Source organism: Panulirus ornatus, chromosome 62, assembly GCF_036320965.1.
Source record: "Panulirus ornatus isolate Po-2019 chromosome 62, ASM3632096v1, whole genome shotgun sequence".
In the NCBI taxonomy this organism is placed as follows: domain Eukaryota; kingdom Metazoa; phylum Arthropoda; class Malacostraca; order Decapoda; family Palinuridae; genus Panulirus; species Panulirus ornatus.
In genome coordinates, this window is record NC_092285.1 from 7786270 (window position 1) to 7809616 (window position 23347).

General features: G+C 45.7%; 1 protein-coding gene across 4 annotated transcripts in view; it reads right to left on the bottom strand.

Annotated features, from left to right (window-relative positions):
• Positions 1 to 23347, bottom strand: part of LOC139745765 (sialin-like) — a 135529-nt gene that overhangs the window by 50073 nt on the left and 62109 nt on the right. The window contains exon 1 of one of the 4 annotated variants that reach the window (XM_071656299.1): positions 7098 to 7337. The exons of 2 other annotated variants lie outside the window; for them this stretch is intronic. The gene's annotated coding sequence lies outside the window, so the exon portion shown is untranslated. Of the gene's footprint in view, positions 1 to 7097; positions 7451 to 23347 lie in introns of those variants that run through there. One more of the 4 variants, XM_071656298.1, reaches the window with a different exon arrangement.

Here is a 23347-nt window from a genome sequence, read left to right on the forward strand (position 1 = left end):
CCTCTCGTTTTTTTTTTTTTCTAATTTTCCAAAAGAAGGAACAGAGAAGGGGGCCAGGTGAGGATATTCCGAAAAAGGCTCAGTCCTCTGTTCTTAACGCTACCTCGCTAATGCGGGAAATGGCGAATAGTTTGAAAAAAAAAAAAAAAAAAATTTTTGGCTAGGATGGTGTCCAATGGACGATTGAACGCGAAGGTAAACAACCCATTTTTTTTTTTGCTTCCCCTACCTAACGACGTAATTTGCAAGACGTTGGAAAATATTGCCCTCTAAATCTACAAACACTGTAGGTTGTTTACGACATAAAGGCACGTGTGTGTATATACATTTATTTATCTATTTATATTTTGCTTTGTCGCTGTCTCCAGCGTTAACGAGGTAGCGCAAGGAAGTAGACGAAAGAATGGCCCAACCTACCCACATACACATGTATATACATACATACACATATATCTATCTATCTATCTATCTATCTATCTATCTATCTATCTATCTATATATATATATATATATATATATATATATATATATATATATATATATATATATATATTCTTTTCTTTCTTTCTTTCAAAACTATTCGCCATTTCCCGCATTAGCGAGGTAGCGTTAAGAACAGAGGAGTGGGCCTTTGAGGGAATACCCTCACCTGGCCCAATTCTCTGTTCCTTCTTTTGGAAAATTAAAAAAAAACGAGAGGGGAGGATTTCCAGCCCCCCGCTCCCCTCCCCTTTTAGTCGCCTTCTACGACACGCAGGGAATACGTGGGAAGCATTCTTTCTCCCCCTATCCCCAGGGAACATATATATATATATTATATATATATATATATATATATATATATATATATATATATATATATATATATATATATATATATATATATTAGTATACTTTGTCGCTGTCTCCCGCGTTAGCGAGGTAGCGCAAGGAAGTAGACGAAAGAATGGCCCAACCCACCCACACACACATGCATATACATAAACGCCCACACACGCGCATATACATACTATACATTTTAACGTATACATGCATATACATACACAGACATACATATGTACACATGTACATATTCCTACCTACCTTTCATCAAAATCTAGAAGATAACCATATTTACTACGATGCTGGTGGTGATGCAAAGAGAGAGAGGTGAGAGGAGGGAGAGAGAGAGAGAGAGAGGTGAGAGATGAGAGTGAGAGAGATGGAGGAGGAGAGAGAGAGAGAGGGGAGGGAGGAGAGAGGGGGAGGGATGACGAGAGAGAGTGAAGGAGGGAGAGAGGGAGAGGGGGGAGGAGGAGGGGGGGGGAGGTGGAGGAGGGAGGAGGGGGGGAGCGGGGAGAAGTGGAGGAGAGTAGGGAGTGCGAGAGAGAGAGAGAGGGGGAGAGAGAGGTAGGGAGAGAGAGAGTGAGAGAGAGAGGAGAGAGAGAGGGGGGAGGAGAGAGGATGGAGAGAAGAGAGAAGGAATGAACGGGTGTGTGTAGTTACGAAATCTGGAGGGTCGTACGAGGTTACGTCAAGTGTTCTAAATTCTTACGGGACTCAAGGCCATGTCCAGCGACACGTGTGTTGGCTGAGGGAGAGAGAGAGAGAGAGGGGGGGGGGGGAGGGACAACCCCGACCTTGATACAAGCCAAGTAATGCCCCATGCCCCCCTTCTCTCTCTCTCTCTCTCTCTTTTCTCTCTCTCTCTCTCTCTCTCTCTCTCTCTCTCTCTCCCTCCCTCCTATCTATCTCTCTCTCTCTCTCTCTCTCTCTCTCTCTCTCTCTCTCTCTCTCTCTCTCCCCCCCTCCCCCCCCTCTCTCTCTCTCCCTCCGTCCCCCCCCCTCTCTCCCTCCCTCCCTCCCCCGCCCTCTCTCTCTCCCTCCCTCCCTCCCCCCCCCCCCCTCTCTCTCTCTCTCTCTCTCTCTCTCTCTCTCTCTCGTAACCAGGCGTCCCTGCCCCCAGCTAAACGGCCACATCCGCTCCTCAGAGAACCCCCTGGGTCATCTGCCTTCCTTCACGAGGGCAGACCATAAAATTAACTCCCGTCTCTTGGTGGCCAGGCCGGCGACGGGGCGTTTCAAAAGGGAAGGACGAGCGAAGATAGAAAAAGAAAAAAGAGAGAAGAAAAAAAAAGGACACGGGTCATGGCAGGAGAGAAAAACGAAAATCATTAACGTCAATTTAGATTTAAGTATCATTTTCTTTCTTTCTTTCAAACTATTCGCCATTTCCCGCGTTAGCGAGGTAGCGTTTAAGAACAGAGGACTGGGGCCTTAAGAGGGAATATCCTCACCTGGCCCCCTTCTCTGTTCCTTGTTTTGGAAAATTAAAAAAAAAACGAGAGGGGAAGATTTCCAGCCCCCCGCTCCCTCCCCTTTTAGTCGCCTTGTACGACACGCAGGGAATACGTGGGAAGTATTCTTTCTCCCCTAACCCCAGGGATAATATATATATATATATATATATATATATATATATATATATATATATATATATATATATATATATATATTCCTATGAGTCCACGGGGAAAATGAAATACGAAAAGTTTTGCTTTGGACAATCACATGTTTACCAAATGGCGTCCTAGCTTCGTCTCTTCGATGTATATCAACTGACTGTTATATTTCTCTCTTGTGTCTCCCCTGATGATGTGATTATTACACGAAAGTGCACTTGGGAACTTTTCGTGTTTCATTTTCCCCGTGGACTCATAGGAATATCTTGATCACGCGCAAAATTGTGATCCTTTCCAATATATATATATATATATATATATATATATATATATATATATATATATATATATATATATATATATATATGCTTGACGCTTCATCCTGTAAACAATTCTTGTATACCAACCACAATCTGAACCTTCGTTTCATAAGTAATTTCACGTATGTAACCCGAACGTCCAACGAATATACAAAACAATTCAAGTACTTCACATTAAAAATGAGTGTCACAAGTGGAATAATAAAAAAAGAAAACGGAACGTATTACCGAGATAATCATCATTTTCTTCTTTTTTTTTACACAGCAAAGGGAAGCGGGTACTGTACAGTTAGCAAGGCCAAAGAAAAAAGGAGTAAAAGATCCTTCACCATCTAACCTTGATTAGGTAAACCTATGTAAGCTCCTGGGGGATAATGGGGTCCCTATGTTTCTCATGGTTTCCTTGACACACCTACCTGTCTGTTCTCGCACTTAATGTCACTTGTGTCCGTCGCCACAGCTGGCTGAGCAAGCCACCGTCACATGCAAATCTTAATTCTCTCTCTCTTCACATTCACCTCTTTAACATGAAGGGGATATCATTTTTATGTATATAGGATTTACGGGCTGGGGTGGTGTTCCATGTTGCTCTCTGCTAATTAAAAACATCTTTCAGGTTGAAATGTGTCTACCAGGTTTCATATATATATATATATATATATATATATATATATATACACTACATGTCTGACACAATGCAGTATTCCCCTACCTTTTCCTCATTCCCAAGTTAAACTCCACACCACACACACACACTAAATACAAATATATATCTTTTCTTTCTTTCAAACTATTCGCCATTTCCCGCATTAGCAAGGTAGCGTTAAGAACAGAGGACTGGGCCTCTGAGGGAATATCCCCACCTGGCCCCCTTCTCTGTTCCTTCTTTTGGAAAATCAAAAAAAAAAAAAAAAAAACAAGAGGGGAGGATTTCCAGCCCCCCCCGCTCCCTTCCCTTTTAGTCGCCTTCTACGACACGCAGGGAATACGTGGCAAGTATTCTTTCTCCCCTATCCCCAGGGATAAATAAATAAATAAATATATACATATATATATATATATATATATATATATATATATATATATATATATATATATATATATATATATATATATATATATATATATATATATATATATATATATATGTGGAGCGGAGGAGGGGGGGGAGGGGTGCTAGAAATTCTCCCCTCCAGTTTTTACTTTTCCAAAAGAGGGAACAGAGAAGGGGGCCAAGTGAGGATTTTCTCTCCTAAGGCTCAGTCCTCTGTTCTTAACGCTACCTCGCTAACACTGGAAACGGCGAATATGAACGAAAAAAAAAAAAAAAAAATATATATATATATATATATATATATATATATATATATATATATATATATATATATATATATTCATCTATTCATATTATACTTAATCGCTGTCTCCCGCGTTAGCGAGGTAGCGCAAAAAAACAGACGAGGAATGGCCCAACCCACCCACATACACATGTATGTACATAAACGCCCACACACGCACATATACATACATATACATTTCAACGCATACATACATATACATACACAGACATATACATATATACACATGTACATATCCACACTTGCTGCTTTCATCCATTCCCATCGCCACCCCTCCAAACACGAAATAGCATCCCCCCCCTCCACCGAGGCAACGTCACGAAGAGATAAAAAGGCCACATTCGCTCACACTCAGTCTTTAGCTGTTATGCACCGAAACCACATCTCCTTTTCCACTTCAAGGCCCCACAAAACTTTCCATGGTTTATCCCATACATTTCACATGCCCTGGTTCAATCCATTGGCAACACGTCGACCCCAGTATACCACATTGTTCCAATTCACTCTATTCCTTGCATGCCTTTCACCCTCCTGTATGCTCAGGCTCCGATCGCTCAAAATCTTTTCCACTCGATCCTTCCACCTCCAGTTTGGTCTCCCGCTTCTCCTTCTTCCCTCCACCTCTGACGTATGTATCCTTTTGTCAATCTTTCCTCACACATTCTCTCCATGTGTCCAAACCATTTCAACATACCCTCTTCTGCTTTCTCATCAAACTCTTTTTATTACCACACATTTCTCTTATCCTTTCATTACGTACTCGATCAAACCACCTCACATATCATATTGTCCCCTAACACTTCCTTTCCAACACATCCATCCTCCTCCGCACAACCCTATCTATAGACCATGCTTCGCAACCATATAACATTGTTGAAACCACTATTCCTTTAGACACCCATTTTTGCTCTCCAAGATAACGTTCTCGCCTTCCAAATATTCTCCAACTCTCCCAGAAGCTTCGCCCCCTCCGCCACCTTGTGACTCACTTCCGCTTCCATGGTTCCATCCGCTGCTAAGTCCACTCCCAGATATCTAAAACTCTTCACTTCCTCCAGGTACTCTCCATTCAAACTTACCTCCCAATCAACTTGTCCCTCAAACCTAGAGAGCCTAATAACCTTGCTCTTATTTACATTTACTCTCAGCTTTCTTCTTTTACACACTTCACCAAACTCAGTCACCAACTTCTGCAGTTTCTCACCGGAATCAGCCACCAGCGATGTATCATCAGCAAACAACAAGAGACTCACTTTCCAAGCCCTCTCATCCACAACAGACTGCATACTTGCCACTCTCTCCAAAACTCTTACATTCACCTCCCAAACCACCCCATCCATAAACAAATTAAACATTCATGAAGACATCACGCACCCCTGCCGCAAACCGACATTCACAGGGAACCAATCACTTTCCTCTCTTCCTATTCGTACACATGCCTTATATCCCTGGTAAAAACTTTTCACTGCTGCTAGCAACTTAAATCCCACATCATATACTCTTGATACCTTCCACAGAGCATCTCTATCAACTCTATCATATGCCTTCTCCAAATCCATAAATGCTACATACAAATCCGTTTGCTTTTCTAAGTATTTCTCACATACATTCTTCAAAGCAAACACCTGATCCACACATCCTCTACCGCTTCTGAAACCACACTGCTCTTCCCCAATCTGATGCTCTGTACATGCCTTCACCCTCTCAATCAATACCCTCGCATTTAATTTCCCAGGAATAATTAACAACCTTATACCTCTGAAATGTGAACACTCACCTCTATCCCCTTTGCCTATGGCACTATGCATGCATTCCGCCAATCCTCAGGCACTTCAACATGAATCATTCATACACTGAATATCCTTACCAACCAATCAACAGCAAATTCACTCCCTTTTATTTAAATAAATTCCACTGCAATACCATCCAAATCCGCCCCCTTGCCAGCTTTCATCTTCCACAAAGCTTTCACTACCTTATCTCTGTTTACCAAAGCATTCTCCCTGACTCTCTCACTTCACAAACCACCTTGACCAAAACACCCTATATCTGCCACTCTATCATTAAATACATTCAACAAACCTTCAAAATACTCACTCCATCTCCTCACTTCACCAATACTTGTTATTACCTTCCCATTAGCCCACTTCACCGATGTTCCCATTTGTTCTCGTCTTATGCACTTTATTTACCTCCTTCCAAAACATCTTTTTATTCTCCCTAATATTTAATGACACTCTTACCCTAACTCTCATTTGCCCTCTTTTTCACCTCTTGCATATTTCTCTTGACCTCCAGCCGCTTTCTTTTATATACCTCCCAGTCATTTGCACCACTGCCCTTCAAAAATCATCCAAATGCCTCTCCTTCTCTTTCACTAATAATCTTACTTCATCCCACCTCTCCAACAGCCAGGATTCGAACCCAGGATCTTTTCCGTGGTATTCAATGAAAGCAGGCGATTATGTGCACGCTCTATACTCGTGTTCATATATATATATATATATATATATATATATATATATATATATATATATATATATATATATATATATATATATATATATTGGAAAGGATCACAATTTTGCGCGTGATCAAGATATTCCTATGAGTCCACGGGGAAAATGAAACACGTTTCATTTTCCCCGTGGACTCATAGTCATATATATATATATATATATATATATATATATATATATATATATATATATATATACATATTTCGTTATCATTACCATTCCACCACAAAATCATGTTAACAGTATTCATCTACCCCACATCAGGTATGGAGGATCATATCACTCGCGAAATACACCCTACTAAAATCGCTTCCATATACATGACATTTACCAAGTCACTCGTATAACATATGGCAGCTGTCATCACACTGAATAGCAATGTATGGAACCCCCACATCTGACCCCATGACACGAACCCAACTGCACTAACCTATTTTCTGCACTAAAGTCATAACAAACCTATTTTGGCAGTTGTGGTACAGCCAGTAATGTATCTTCCTTTCTAACTGCAGACGGTGTGTATGTGCAGCAACCCCTTCAAGCCGACGCCCGTCACTTCGGCAGGTACTCGAAGTCCTTCGGCCTACAAGACGTAGGAGGAGGAGAAGGAGGAAGAGGGTGGTGGTCGTGGAGCAAGTGAGCTCCGGGAGAGCGACGCGCGTGGTACCTTCTCCCACCACGGCCGCCCAACGTAAACACAGTGACGCGTCAGCGAGGCTTGGACTCAGCACCAGAGAGTTGCCAGATTCGACCACCGGGCCAACGTGCGCGTTCTCCAAGCGCCGCTAACTCAACGTGGCACTTCTTCGTTCTCGTGGCTTGCCTCGGGGCCATGCTATATAAAAGACACCCTCGCGTGCCACCACGCTTTAACGCGACATCGATGTAAAAGCGGGGGGGTATGTATATATATAATTTCGACGCTTGTTTCATATTCCACGCGCGCGAAAGGCATTTTTTTCCCTCCCTCCCCCGGGTGAGGCGAGCAAAAAGTGAAAGCATTCAAAGGGAATTCGTGGCGAGATCTTCTATGTAAGGCTATGCACATCCAATGCGTAGTTTCTTCTCGGGGGGTACAATTTCTTTTTGGCGTATGGGATAGTATATGATCTCGGGTGAAATTTTGCGCCATCGCTTAAAGTTGTCTCTCGCGGGATCTGGCAAGTCGAACGATGTGTGCGCGTGCCTTACCGTCAGGTCTGATGATGCAACTCTCACGCCGTTATGATAAGCCAGGTCCTCCTCCTCGACAGAGATGCCACACCCGTTCGTCATTATCACGTGTGATGACCACAGTGGTTTCATTAGGGTGGAGGAGGAGGAGGAGGAGAGAGAGTTCTACCCTCGACACGGGGGGGGAGAAAGGTGCAATGGTATGGGGCCTCCCTGCTGTATTTACATGTACAAACCCACAGTTGACTGGCATGAAAATGCATGACGCTACCTACATGTGCAGCGAAGTTAAAAACAATGGCCAAGGACTACCAAATGAAACTCTGGCTCTCCCAGCAGCTACAATTAAACATTTGAGCTTCGTGGTGTAACTGTTAGAATTCTTGGCGTTACCCATTCACTGGCCGCCCAGGGTCGAGCGCCAAAGATTCGAATCCTGGTTGTGGTTTTCGGTCCACAGTCAACCGAGCTGTTCATCCACCCTTAGAGTTGGTCGATTAAATGGGCTTCCACCACCTCTTCTCTCCTCACTCTCCATGACTCACTTCGCATACCACCCCGCCACAAACACGAAACATCTGCCACGCAATCATCAAGCACACTCATCAGTCCTTATAAATATTCCACTCATCCTCGCCTCATGGTAATGCCTGTTGTCATTTTCCAGGCAACAGGCATTTAACATAAGGCGAGGCTGAGTGGAGTATTTAGAAGGACTGTTGAGTGTGCTTGATGATAGCGTGATAGACGTAGGGTGTTTGGGCCGGGGTGGCATACGAAGCGAGTCATGGAGAGTGTTTCGGTGAGGAGAAAAGAGGTGGTGAAAGCCCTGCGGAAGATGAAATGTGGCAAGGCAGCTGGGGTGGACGGTATTGCAGTTGAATCTCATTAGATAGGAGGTGACTGTGGGAAGACAAAGGTCAAGAACCTTCTTCTAAGTGCTTGGCCATGGACCTTAAAGAACTTGGCCAAGGACCTTTAAAGAACTTGGCTAAGAGCATTAACGAGCATGGTTGAGAACCTTAAATAATGAGCCTTGCCAAAAACCTTTTTAAGGACAGTTGAATGAGGACCTTAAGTGAAGGCCTTAACCTTTCTCCCCGGTGTGATGCTGTGTCATCTCTCTCTCTCTCTCTCTCTCTCTCTCTCTCTCTCTGTAACACAGGGACCGGCGTTACAAGAGACGATGACAACACCAGAAGCCCCACGACGTATCGAGAGAGAGAGAGAGACACGCCACACACAACATTCATCTGTTTTTCATTTATCTTTCATACACTTTCTTAGCACTGTCTCGCGTGTGTTTGGCTTCCACACATTACACCACAAGATCCCACATCCAAGCCACCGAGATAAGATAAGGACGCTGGTGTCGTGAGGTAACACGCACATCTTAAGATAAGGCTGCTACCGGGGAAGAGTACTGAGATGAATGATATATCATGGTCTGAGAGAGAGAGAGAGAGAGAGAGAGAGAGAGAGAGAGAGAGAGAGAGAGAGAGAGAGAGAGAGAGAGAAGAGAGAGAGAGAGAGTTTCGAACCTTGAAGTAGGCAATACATACATACCCACTCTCGACCATGAACTATTGTTTCCACCTCATCCCACGACCAGTCGTCCACTCACACACACCTCATCCCACGACCAGTCGTCCACTCACACACACCTCATCCCACGACCCAGACGTCCACTCACACACACCTCATCCCACGACCAGTCGTCCACTCACACACCTCATCCCACGACCCAGTCGTCCACTCACACACCTCATCCCACGACCAGTCGTCCACTCACACACCTCATCCCACGACCCAGTCGTCCACTCACACACACCTCATCCCACGACCAGTCGTCCACTCACACACACCTCATCCCACGACCCAGTCGTCCACTCACACACTTCATCCCACGACCCAGTCGTCCACTCACACACACCTCATCCCACAACCCAGTCGTCCACTCACACACACACCTCATCCCACGACCCAGACGTCCACTCACACACCTCATCCCACGACCCAGTCGTCCACTCACACACACACCTCATCCCACAACCCAGTCGTCCACTCACACACACACACCTCATCCCACGACCCAGACGTCCACTCACACACCTCATCCCACAACCCAGTCGTCCACTCACACACACACCTCATCCCACGACCCAGTCGTCCACTCACACACTTCATCCCACGATCCAGACGTCCACTCACACACACCTCATCCCACGACCCAGTCGTCCACTCACACACACCTCATCCCACGACCAGTCGTCCACTCACACACACCTCATCCCACGACCAGTCGTCCACTCACACACACCTCATCCCACAACCCAGTCGTCCACTTACCCACACCTCATCCCACGACCAGTCGTCCACTCACACACACCTCATCCCACGACCCAGTCGTCCACTCACACACCTCATCCCACGACCAGTCGTCCACTCACACACACACCTCATCCCACGACCCAGTCGTCCACTCACACACACCTCATCCCACGACCAGTCGTCCACTCACACACACCTCATCCCACAACCCAGTCGTCCACTCACCCACACCTCATCCCACGACCCAGACGTCCACTCACACACACCTCATCCCACGACCCAGACGTCCACTCACACACCTCATCCCAAGACCAGTCGTCCACTCACACACCTCATCCCACGACCCAGTCGTCCACTCACACACACCTCATCCCACGACCAGTCGTCCACTCACACACACACACCTCATCCCACGACCCAGTCGTCCACTCACACACACCTCATCCCACGACCCAGACGTCCACTCACACACCTCATCCCACGACCAGTCGTCCACTCACACACACACCTCATCCCACGACCCAGTCGTCCACTCACACACACCTCATCCCACGACCAGTCGTCCACTCACACACAACTCATCCCACGACCAGTCGTCCACTCACACACACCTCATCCCACGACCCAGTCGTCCACTCACACACACCTCATCCCACGACCCAGACGTCCACTCACACACCTCATCCCACGACCCAGACGTCCACTCACACACACCTCATCCCACGACCCAGTCGTCCACTCACACACACCTCATCCCACGACCCAGACGTCCACTCACACACCTCATCCCACGACCCAGACGTCCACTCACACACACACACCTCATCCCACGACCCAGTCGTCCACTCACACACACCTCATCCCACGACCCAGTCGTCCACTCACACACACCTCATCCCACGACCCAGACGTCCACTCACACACACCTCATCCCACGACCTGTCTCCTTTGGACGCAGCGCCCACACGTCGTACCACACCGACACTAGCAACACCATCGCCAAGGCCTTGATGTTTGGCAAAAGATTGCCCAACTGCTGTATTTGGCACGTCCTCTGCCGCACGTGTGCCTGAAACAAGGACGCGCACCATCAGCAATGACCTTCAAGGTACCAGACCTTTTCGAAGGCCTAAAACCTTTTCAAAAAAAAGGCCTCAGTTCAGACCTTATCGTCGGACTGGCTGGCGCCTCTGGGCCAAGCCAAAAGCTCGGGAGAGCTTTGCGACATCTTCTTCAGGTGTTTTTATTTACGACGCCCCATCACGCTTCTGCCACGCATCAGCACAGATACGAAGGACATCAGATGGTATGAGACCATGGGGTTCCACAAGGACTGCTTGTGGTAGTAGAGGGGGAAGATATGAGAAACACACACATCAGTGGGGTGAATGTGGGTAGGAATGCAGATAAATCCAAAAACATGCCCACTGTCATTCCGACGAAGAAGATACAAATAATGTTCGTCGAAGACTTGGAAGAGTGTATTTATTTGGTCTGTTCTTACACGAATTGCAAATATTGACATTCATGCACATTGTTCAAGATGGGAGCGAATCCATGAATGGAATGGTACAGTGACCCCATAATAATATTATATATATATATACATTTTTTTTTTTTTAAACTATTTGCCATTTCCCGCGTTGGCGAGGTAGCGTTAAGAACAGAGGACTGGGCATTTTTTGGAATATCCTCACCTGGCCCCCTTCTCTGTTCCTTCTTTTGGAAAATTAAAAAAAAAAAAAAAACCGAGAGGGGAGGATTTCCAGCCCCCCGCTCCCTCCCCTTTTAGTCGCCTTCTACGACACGCAGGGAATACGTGGCAAGTATTCTTTCTCCCCTATCCCCAGGGATAATATATATATATATATATATATATATATATATATATATATATATATATATATATATATATATAAAGAAAAAGAATATATATACTGTCCCTGGGGATAGGGGAGAAAGAATACTTGCCACGTATTCCCTGCGTGTCGTAGAAGGCGACTAAAAGGGGAGGGAGCGGGGGGCTGGAAATCCTCCCCTCTCGTTTTTTTTTTTTTTTTTTATTTTCCAAAAGAAGGAACAGAGAAGGGGGCCAGGTGAGGATATTCCCTCAAAGGCCCAGTCCTCTGTTCTTAGCGCTACCTCGCTAACGCGGGATATGACGATTAGTATGAAAGAAAAAAGAGATTATGATATAATATATATATATATATATATATATATATATATATATATATATATATATATATATATATATATATATATATATATTGGACAAATTTACCTTGGGCGAGGCTCACCCATCCTGAATTGACGAAACAGATAACGGTTTCGTCAGAGACCTTTACCCGCTTCAAAAAAGGGAGTCCAACCAGACCTTGCCTCGGCGCGTAGCGCAACACCCTTGGAGCTGACAGCGCCCTTAAATAATCGGTCTAGGTATTATATAATCTACTACTACTACTACTACTACTACTACTACTACTACTACTACTACTACTACTACCACTACTTCTACTATACTACTACCACTACTACTACTACTACAACTACTACTACTACTACTACTACTACTAATAATAATAATAATAATACTGTGTTCCAGCATGGAACTACTTATGGCCATCCAAGAACGCTTGCAAAAAAAAAACAAAACAAAAAACCAGGCATACCACACATGTGCACAGTGTTGTGACCGCCCGCCTTGCCCAGCCTTACCTAACAGCGGTGGCGAGGCAGCACGCGAGGGAGGGATACGAACCCGGCCCAAAATGCACCTCCGCCAAGGCCGTCGATCACCGAACACACCAACCGACCGTCCTTGTGGTCGAGGTGACGACCCACACCACGTATCCCCAGTCACCCCACCTCTCCATCCTCATCACTAGTTGCTACCACTATATATATATATATATATATATATATATATAGTGCATAGTGCCATTGTACAAAGGCAAAGGGGATAAGAGTGAGTGCTCAAATTACAGAGGTATAAGTTTGTTGAGTATTCCTGGTAAATTATATGGGAGGGTATTGATTGAGAGGGTGAAGGCATGTACAGAGCATCAGATTGGGGAAGAGCAGTGTGGTTTCAGAAGTGGTAGAGGATGTGTGGATCAGGTGTTTGCTTTGAAGAATGTATGTGAGAAATACTTAGAAAAGCAAATGGATCTGTATGTAGCAGTTATGGATCTGGAGAAGGCATATGATAGAGTTGATAGAGATGCTCTGTGGAAGGTATTAAGAATATATGGTGTGGGAGGGAAGTTGCTATAAGCAGTAAAAAGTTTTTACCGAGGATGTAAGGCATGTGTACGTGTAGGAAGAGAGGAAAGTGATTGGTTCTCAGTGAATGTAGGTTTGCGGCAGGGGTGTGTGATGTCTCCATGGTTGTTTAATTTGTTTATGGATGGGGTGGTTAGGGAGGTAAATGCAATAGTTTTGGAGAGGGGCAAGTATGCAGTCTGTTGTGAATGAGAGAGAGATTGGGAAGTGAGTCAGTTGTTGTTCACCAGAGATACAGCATTGGTGGGTGGTGATTCAAGTGAGAAACTGCAGAAGCTGGTGTAGGAGTTTGGAAATGTGTGTGAAAGGAGAAAGGTGAGAGTTAATGTTATTAGGTTCAGTCGGGTTGAGGGACCAATCAATTGGGAGGTAAGTTTGAATGGAGAAAAATTGGGGGAAGTGAAGTGTTTTAGATATCTGGGAGTGGATTTAATAGCGAATTGAATCATGGAAGCGGAAGTGAGTCACAGGGTGGGGGAGGGGCAAGGGATCTGGGAGCGATGAGGAATGTGTGGAAGGCGAGAACATTATCTTAGAAAGCAAAAATGGGTATGTTTGAAGGAATAGTGGTTCCAACAATGTTATATGGTTGCGAGGCGTGGGCTACAGATAGGGTTGTGCGGAGGAGGGTGGATGTGCTGGAAATGAGATGTGTGAGGATAATATGTGGTGTGAGGTGGTTCGATCAAGTAAGTAATGAAAGGGTAAGAGAGATGTGTGGTAATAAAAAGAGCGTGGTTAAGAGAGCAGAAAAGGGTGTGCTGAAATGGTTTGGACATATGGAGAGAATGAGTGAGGAAACATTGACAAAGAGGATGTATGTGTCAGAGATGGAGGGAACGAGGAGAAGTGGGAGACCAAATTGGAGGTGGAAGGATGGGGTGAGAAAGATTTTGAGCGATCGGGGCCTGAACATGCAGGAGGGCGAGGCGTGCAAGGAATAGAGTGAACTGGCACGCTGTGGTATACCGGGGTCGACGTGCTGTCAATGGACTGAAGAACGGCATGCGAAGCGTCTGGGGTAAACCAGGGAAAGTTCTGTGGGGCCTGGATGTGGAAAGAGAGCTGAGGTTTCGGTGCAGTACACATGACAGCTAGAGACTGAGTGTGAACGAATGTGGCCTTTGTTGTCTCTTTTCCTGGCGCTCCCTCGCCTGAGAGAGAGAGAGAGAAAGAGAGAGAGAGAGAGAGAGAGAGAGAGAGAGAGAGAGAGAGAGAGAGAGAGAGAGAGAGAGAGAGAGAGAGAGAGAGAGAGAGCGTTCATGAGATGGCCCTCCTGAAACGTTCAATTGCCTCTCCTACCTCCCTCCTCCTTGACGCCACGGCTCAACCTCAAAAAAAAAAAGGAAAATAATACAGTAATTATTATACCTATCAGGGGCTATGGCGTGGTATACGGTCCACCACCGTTTTTCTTTCTACGACGACGTGTCCGGTGTGTCGCTACTCTACAACCAGCCCTGTGCGAACGAATTACGTACGTAAGGCTCAGTCCAATTTACTCGCTCCAACCATCACCAGGGGGCGCTAGAGAGGTGACTGAATCCACCTAGTTCAAAATTATCTATCGGGGCGAAATATTCCTCCCTCTTTTGAAGGAGCGATGAGTGGATAGATCAAAATGAATTGGTTTACGCTTGAATATCATGTACACAAGTCCGTACGTTGCCCCATGTTGCTAAATGTAAGCCACACATACACACACACACACACACACACACACACACACACGAAAGAGGTATTTACCAACGCCTGAGTATACACAGACACACACACACGAAAGAGGTATTTACCAACGCCTAAGTACACACACACACACACACACACACACACACACGAAAGAGGTATTTACCAACGCCTAAGTACACACACACACACACACACGGACACAGACAAAACAATTTACCCTCTGCCTCGGTTCAGTGACTCCAAAGAACTGAGTGAACAACAACATGGCCATCTTATATTCTTATCTATTCCATTTACGGAATTTTACGAGCGAGAGAAGAAAGAAAGAAAAAAAAATGGTTAGAGAATACATAGAGTAAAGACGCTCATTTGACCACCGTGTCGCTGGAACGCGCGAAGAAGAGGAGGAAGACGGGGGGCGACGACGAGTGTGTGTGTGTGTGTGTGTGTGTGTGTGTGTGTGTGTGTGTGTGTGGCGGCTGATCTATCATGACTGAAATGAGGAGGAGCTAGTTGCCAGAGTTTCTTGGTGGGGGTGGGGGAACAGATGGCTGGCGTCTAGTGGCCAATGCAGGTGTCACTGACCATACCGCTGAAGGCCGCTGGATATACAGAGAGCAAGCAAGAAGTGAGGAGAGGAGAGAGGAGATAGGAGGAGGAGGAGATGATGTGTGTGTGTGTGTGTGTGTGTGGGTGGTTGAAGTACTCTGGGTCGACCAGACTCACGACGCTATAAACTGTAATGACGGCGGGCGCATTTGCGAGAGGGTGGTGTGTGGTGGAGAGGGTGGTAGAAGAAAGCAGACCGTCCCTCCTTCTTGTCCTCCTCCTTCTCCCAACTCTCTCTCTCTCTCTCTCTCTCCCTCACATAGTAAGAGTGAGAGCTCTTGGGGAGGAGACGACACATATACCACCCATATTTTCTAATCCACCCATGAGTTTCGGCCACTGATGGATGATGCCCACCTCACCTCACCCTCCTCCTCCCTCCGTCTTAGCTTTGAGGTCACACACGCACACACACGGGCGCGGGCGGGGGGGACACACAGACAGACGCCCTCCCATTGTCATTTCATCGCCACCCTCTTTGCTTTGGGTTCAGCTTAATCTTAGCGTTAGGCGACAATGCCTTGCAGTAGCACTTGCAAATAGGATCTGGAATGTTGGCTCTTACAAGAAGCAAACCCTTTGGATCTCCACTCAGAATTTCTATACATCTGACCAGTTTTAAAACGCTACTCGACCTTCTCCCAAAATACTAGCACACACACACACACACACATATATATATTATATATATATATATATATATATTATCCCTGGAGATAGGGGAGAAAGAATACTTCCCACGTATTCCCTGCGTGTCGTGGAAGGCGACTAAAAGGGGAGGGAGTTGGGGGCTGGAAATCCTCCCCTCTCGTTTTCAATTTTCCAAAACAAGGAACAGAGAAGGGGGCCAAGTGAGGATATTCCCTTAAAGATTCAGTCCTCTGTTCTTAACGCTACCTCTTTTTTTTTTTTTTTTTCACTCCATCCTTCCACCTCCAATTTGGTCTCCCACTTCTCCTCGTTCCCTTCACCTCTGACACATATATCCTCTTGGTCAATCTTTCCTCACTCATTCTCTCCATGTGACCAAACCATTTCAAAACACCCTCTTCTGCTCTCTCAACCACACTCTTGTTACCACCACACATCTCTCTTACCCTTTCATTACTTACTCAATCAAACCACCTCACACCACATATTGTCCTCAAACGTCTCATTTCCAACACATCCACCCTCCTCCGCACAACTCTATTCATAGCCCACGCCTCGCAATCATATACCATTGTTGGAACCACTACTCCTCCAAACATACCCACTTTTGCTCTCCGAGATAAAGTTATCGCCTTCCACACATTCTTCAACGCTCCCAGAACTTTCGCCCCCTCCCCCACCCTGTGACTCACTTCCGCTTCCACGGCTCCATCCAATCCCATGTCCACTCCCAGATATCCAAACTACCCCATCTCCTCCATTTTTTTCCATTCAAACCCACCTCCCAACCAACCTGTCCCTCAACCCCACAGAACCCAACAACCCTGCTCCCATCTACACTTACTCCCAACTTTCCTCTTTCACACACTTTACCAAACTCAGTCACCAGCTTCTGCAGCTTCTCATCCGAATCAGCCACCAGCGATGTATCATCAGCGAACAACAACTGACTCACTTCGCAAGATCTCTCATCCACAACAGACTTCATACTTGCCCCTCTCTCCAAAACTCTTGCATTCATCTCCCTAACAACCCCATCCATAAACAAATTAAACAACCATGGAGACATCACACACCCCTGCCGCAAACCGACATTTAACTGAAAACCAATCACTTTCCTCTCTTCCTACACGTACGCATGCCTTATATCCTCGATAAAAACTTTTCACTGCTTCTAACAACTTGCCTCCCACACCATATATTCTTAATACCTTCCATAGAGCATCTCTATCAACTCTATCATATGCCTTCTCCAGATCCACAAATGCTACATACAAATCCATTTGCTTTTCTAAGTATTTCTCACCTACATTCTTCAAAGCAAACACCTGATCCACACATCCTCTACCACTTCTGAAACCACACTGCTCTTCCCCAATCTGATGCTCTGTACATGCCTTCACCCTCTCAATCAATACCCTCCCATATAATCTCCCAGGAATACTCAACAAACTCATACCTCTGTAATTTGAGCACTCACTCTTATCCCCTTTGCCTTTGTACAATGGCACTATGCAAGCATTCCGCCAATCCTCAGGCACCTCACCATGAATCATACATACACTGAATAAATAAATAAATATATATATATATATATATATATATATATATATATATATATATATATATATATATATATATATTTTGATTTTCCAAAAGAAGGGACAGAGAATGGGGCCAGGTGAGGATATTCCCTCAAAGGCCCAGTCCTCTGTTTTTAACGCTACCTCGCTAACGCGGGAAATGGCGAATACTATGGAAAAAAAGAAATATATATATACATATATATATTGTTACGATCGTATGCCCTCATGTTCGTGTATATAACGTGTGTGTGTCCTTGTGTATAGAGACGTCCTCCTCTGAGAATGGCTCGGAGCTTCTGTTCCCACCAAGCATTAGGCTTATTAATTTAATTTTGAAACCAGATGGTCATTGGTCCTTGAGCTGTCCACCAAGAGGAGTGTGAGCTGGCCAGAATGTGCGTCGCTAGAATACCCCCAACCCATCACACACACAGTGCTCTGAGTCCCATAGCCAATCAAGGGTGGTGTTATAGCTAGCAGGGCGGAGACTCGTCTATGTAATGAATACCCAGCCACCCGCTGACAGGCCTCTCTCTCTCTCTCTCTCTCTCTCTCTCTAGCCCAGCGAGGTAAGTGGTCCCCCCCCCCCCTGCTGTAAGCCTGTAAGCCCTGCTGTGCTGTAAGCCTGTAAGCCCCGCTGTGCTGTAAGCCTGTAAGCCCTGCTGTGCTGTAAGCCTGTAAGCCCCGCTGTGCTGTAAGCCTGTAAGCCCTGCTGTGCTGTAAGCCTGTAAGCCCCGCTGTGCTGTAAGCCTGTAAGCCCTGCTGTGCTGTAAGCCTGTAAGCCCTGCTGTGCTGTAAGCCTGTAAGCCCTGCTGTGCTGTAAGCCTGTAAGCCCTGCTGTGCTGTAAGCCTGTAAGCCCCGCTGTGCTGTAAGCCTGTAAGCCCCGCTGTGCTGTAAGCCTGTAAGCCCCTGCTGTGCTGTAAGCCTGTAAGCCCTGCTGTGCTGTAAGCCTGTAAGCCCTGCTGTGCTGTAAGCCTGTAAGCCCCTGCTGTGCTGTAAGCCTGTAAGCCCTGCTGTGCTGTAAGCCTGTAAGCCCTGCTGTGCTGTAAGCCTGTAAGCCCCGCTGTGCTGTAAGCCTGTAAGCCCTGCTGTGCTGTAAGCCTGTAAGCCCCGCTGTGCTGTAAGCCTGTAAGCCCTGCTGTGCTGTAAGCCTGTAAGCCCCTGCTGTGCTGTAAGCCCTGCTGTGCTGTAAGCCTGTAAGCCCCGCTGTGCTGTAAGCCTGTAAGCCCTGCTGTGCTGTAAGCCTGTAAGCCCTGCTGTGCTGTAAGCCTGTAAGCCCTGCTGTGCTGTAAGCTTGTAAGCCCCGCTGTGCTGTAAGCCTGTAAGCCCTGCTGTGCTGTAAGCCTGTAAGCCCTGCTGTGCTGTAAGCCTGTAAGCCCTGCTGTGCTGTAAGCCTGTAAGCCCTGCTGTGCTGTAAGCCTGTAAGCCCCGCTGTGCTGTAAGCCTGTAAGCCCCGCTGTGCTGTAAGCCTGTAAGCCTGCTGTGCTGTAAGCCTGTAAGCCCTGCTGTGCTGTAAGCCTGTAAGCCCCGCTGTGCTGTAAGCCTGTAAGCCCTGCTGTGCTGTAAGCCTGTAAGCCCCGCTGTGCTGTAAGCCTGTAAGCCCTGCTGTGCTGTAAGCCTGTAAGCCCTGCTGTGCTGTAAGCCTGTAAGCCCTGCTGTGCTGTAAGCCTGTAAGCCCCGCTGTGCTGTAAGCCTGTAAGCCCTGCTGTGCTGTAAGCCTGTAAGCCCTGCTGTGCTGTAAGCCTGTAAGCCCTGCTGTGCTGTAAGCCTGTAAGCCCCGCTGTGCTGTAAGCCTGTAAGCCCTGCTGTGCTGTAAGCCTGTAAGCCCTGCTGTGCTGTAAGCCTGTAAGCCCTGCTGTGCTGTAAGCCTGTAAGCCCCGCTGTGCTGTAAGCCTGTAAGCCCTGCTGTGCTGTAAGCCTGTAAGCCCCGCTGTGCTGTAAGCCTGTAAGCCCGCTGTGCTGTAAGCTGTAAGCCCCGCTGTGCTGTAAGCCTGTAAGCCCCGCTGTGCTGTAAGCCTGTAAGCCCTGCTGTGCTGTAAGCCTGTAAGCCCTGCTGTGCTGTAAGCCTGTAAGCCCTGCTGTGCTGTAAGCCTGTAAGCCCTGCTGTGCTGTAAGCCTGTAAGCCCCGCTGTGCTGTAAGCCTGTAAGCCCCTGCTGTGCTGTAAGCTTGTAAGCCCTGCTGTGCTGTAAGCCTGTAAGCCCTGCTGTGCTGTAAGCCTGTAAGCCCCTGCTGTGCTGTAAGCCTGTAAGCCCTGCTGTGCTGTAAGCCTGTAAGCCCTGCTGTGCTGTAAGCCCGTAAGCCCGTTATGATTATCAAAGTGTGATGTTATCGAAGAAATGTCATAAAGGAAAGAGATCCCTTGGCTTGAAATCTTACCTGGAATGTGAACTCATGTACAAATATTAACTCATGTTCAATGTTAACCCATGTTCAGTGTTAACTCATGTTGAATGTGAACGCATGTTCAATGTTAAACTCATGTTCAATGTTAACCCATGTTCAGGGTTAACTCATGTTCAATGTTGACTCATGTTCAATGTTAAACTCATGTTCAATGTTAACCCATGTTCAGTGTTAACTCATGTTCAATGTCGACTCATGTTCAATGTTAACTCATGTTCAATGTTAACCCATGTTCAGTGTTAACTCATGTTCAATGTCGACTCATGTTCAATGTTAACCCATGTTCAGTGTTAACTCATGTTCAATGTTGACTCATGTTCAGGGTTAACTCATGTTCAATGTTAACCCATGTTCAGGGTTAACTCATGTTCAATGTTGATTCATGTTCAATGTTAACCCATGTTCAATGTTAAACTCATGTTCAATGTTAACCCATGTTCAATGTTAACTCATGTTCAATGTTAAACTCATGTTCAGTGTTAAACGTCAATGATTCATGCCTGATTTATGTGCTTATCTTCGTACACTTCAATTCTTTTTCATTGTAAGTAGATTTAATGTAATGCTGGTCTTTAATTCAACAGTGTAACCCTGAGTTGTGTAACTTAACAAATCTATAACGTCCTTGCAAAGACGAGGATCTGTATAGTATTTGTAACATATATATATGTTACTGGCGACCTTGCCCCAACAGGTATTGAGTTCGTAACAATATATATATATATATATATATATATATATATATATATATATATATATATATGTTGGAAAGGATCACAATTTTGCGCGTGATCAAGATATTCCTATGAGTCCACGGGGGAAAATGAAACACGAAAAGTTCCCAAGTGCACTTTCGTGTAATAATCACATCATCAGGGGAGACACAAGAGAGAAATATAACAGTCAGTTGATATACATCGAAGAGACGAAGCTTCGTCTATATATATATATATATATATATATATATATATATATATATATATATATATATATATATATATATATACACATATATTAAGCAAAAAAGAGATTGTGACATCTCTGTTCATAGGAAACCCAGATATACCTTCCATTCCTGAGTCTGATGTAACTAGAATATCTGAGAAGGTCTTTTCTGAGGACACCTTCTCTAGTTTAGATATTGCACCGCAGATCGTATCAAAATTAGAAAAACTTGGTTTCTCATCAATGACGATGGTCCAGCAAATGAGCATCCCGCCCATTCTGGCTGGTAAAGATACTCTCATAAGGTCTCAGACAGGATCAGGGAAGACCTTGACCTATGCCCTACCCATCATCCATCACCTTATGATGAAAACTCCACATATCCAGCGAAGTGATGGTGTGCTTGCTCTCATCATTGTACCGACAAGGGAGTTAGCACAACAAAGTTACCAGTGGTTTGAAAAGTTATGTAAGATTGGTGCGGTAGGAGAAGTTGACGTGTACTCCATGCGCAAGCTACAACCTAGCTCTGAAAGACGACAGCAGCTCCGTCCACGTCGGTAGCTGGTGCGCGACTGTCATCAGGTGTTGGGTGATGCTGGCAGCCACAAGAACAACTGGTCCAGCTGCTCAAACACTGACCGAGGAATGACTGAAGACCCGAATGGAACGACACCTTGCGATGTGTGGTGGTGCAGCTTCTGCAGATCTTCACCACAGTGAGGTTCGTGGTCTGTCTCTCGGAGGGGATGAGGGTCGCGGTGGCGAGCGACGTCGGGTATGGGGGAGCCGTCCACTGTGGTCGGACATACAAGAGTGGAAGATCATCACGTTCAAGATAATCGTCTGTGGACAACGGCCGGGCTCATAACGTCTTCGATGTGGCCCGGGCTATCGTGCCAGCCTGTGCGGCACTTCAGCAACCCGGAATTATTCCCTGAAACAACGCTTGGAAGGAGGCAGAAGTGATATTGTGACAGTGATTGTGTCAGCGTCGCGTCGCCTCGCCGCAGTGTATCGAGACAGACTTCCCCAGAACTTTTTAAAGGGGAAGTAAATGTTTATAGTTGTGTTACTGGAGTGATAGTTTTCATGCATGTTGTTTTGACAAGAAAATAGTGAAGTTGGAGAAAAATGTAGCTTAGACATTGAAGCTTATTGATTCACTGGTGAAATTGATGAGAACTGCTATTGACGTTTGTGTGAATAAATTGTACATTTCCTTTTCCATAGCCAGAGGTTGATCCATTATGTGACGTTCATTTTTTTTTCATTCTTTTCAAGCTAAAAGTTTGTTTTCTAAATTGTTTCTTACATTTTTCATATGTATATGTATGTGTGTGTGTGTGTGTGTGTATGTGCGTATGTGTGTGTATGTGTGTGTGTGTGTGTGTGTGTGTGTGTATATATATATGTATATTATCCCTGGGGATAGGGGTGAAAGAATACTTCCCACGTATTCCTCGCGTGTCGTAGAAAGCGACTAGAGGGGACGGGAGCGGGGGGCCAGAAATCCTCCCCTCCTTGTATTAACTTTCTAAAATGGGAAACAGAAGAAGGAGTCACGCGGGGAGTGCTCATCCTCCTCGAAGGCTCAGAGTGGGGTGCCTAAATGTGTGTGGATGTAACCAAGATGTAAAAAAAGGAGAGATAGGTAGTATGTTTGAGGAAAGGAACCTGGATGTTTTGGCTCTGAGTGAAACGAAACTCAAGGGTAAAGGGGAAGAGTGGTTTGGAAATGTCTGGGGAGTGAAGTCAGGGGTTAGTGAGAGGACAAGAGCAAGGGAAGGAGTAGCAATACTCCTGAAACAGGAGTTGTGGGAGTATGTGATAGAATGTAAGAAAGTAAATTTTCGATTAATATGGGTAAAATTGAAAGTTGATGGAGAGAGGTGGGTGATTATTGGTGCATATGCACCTGGGCATGAGAGGAAAGATCATGAGAGGCAAGTGTTTTGGGAGCAGCTAAATGAGTGTGTTAGCGGTTTTGATGCACGAGACCGGGTTATAGTGATGGGTGATTTGAATGCAAAGG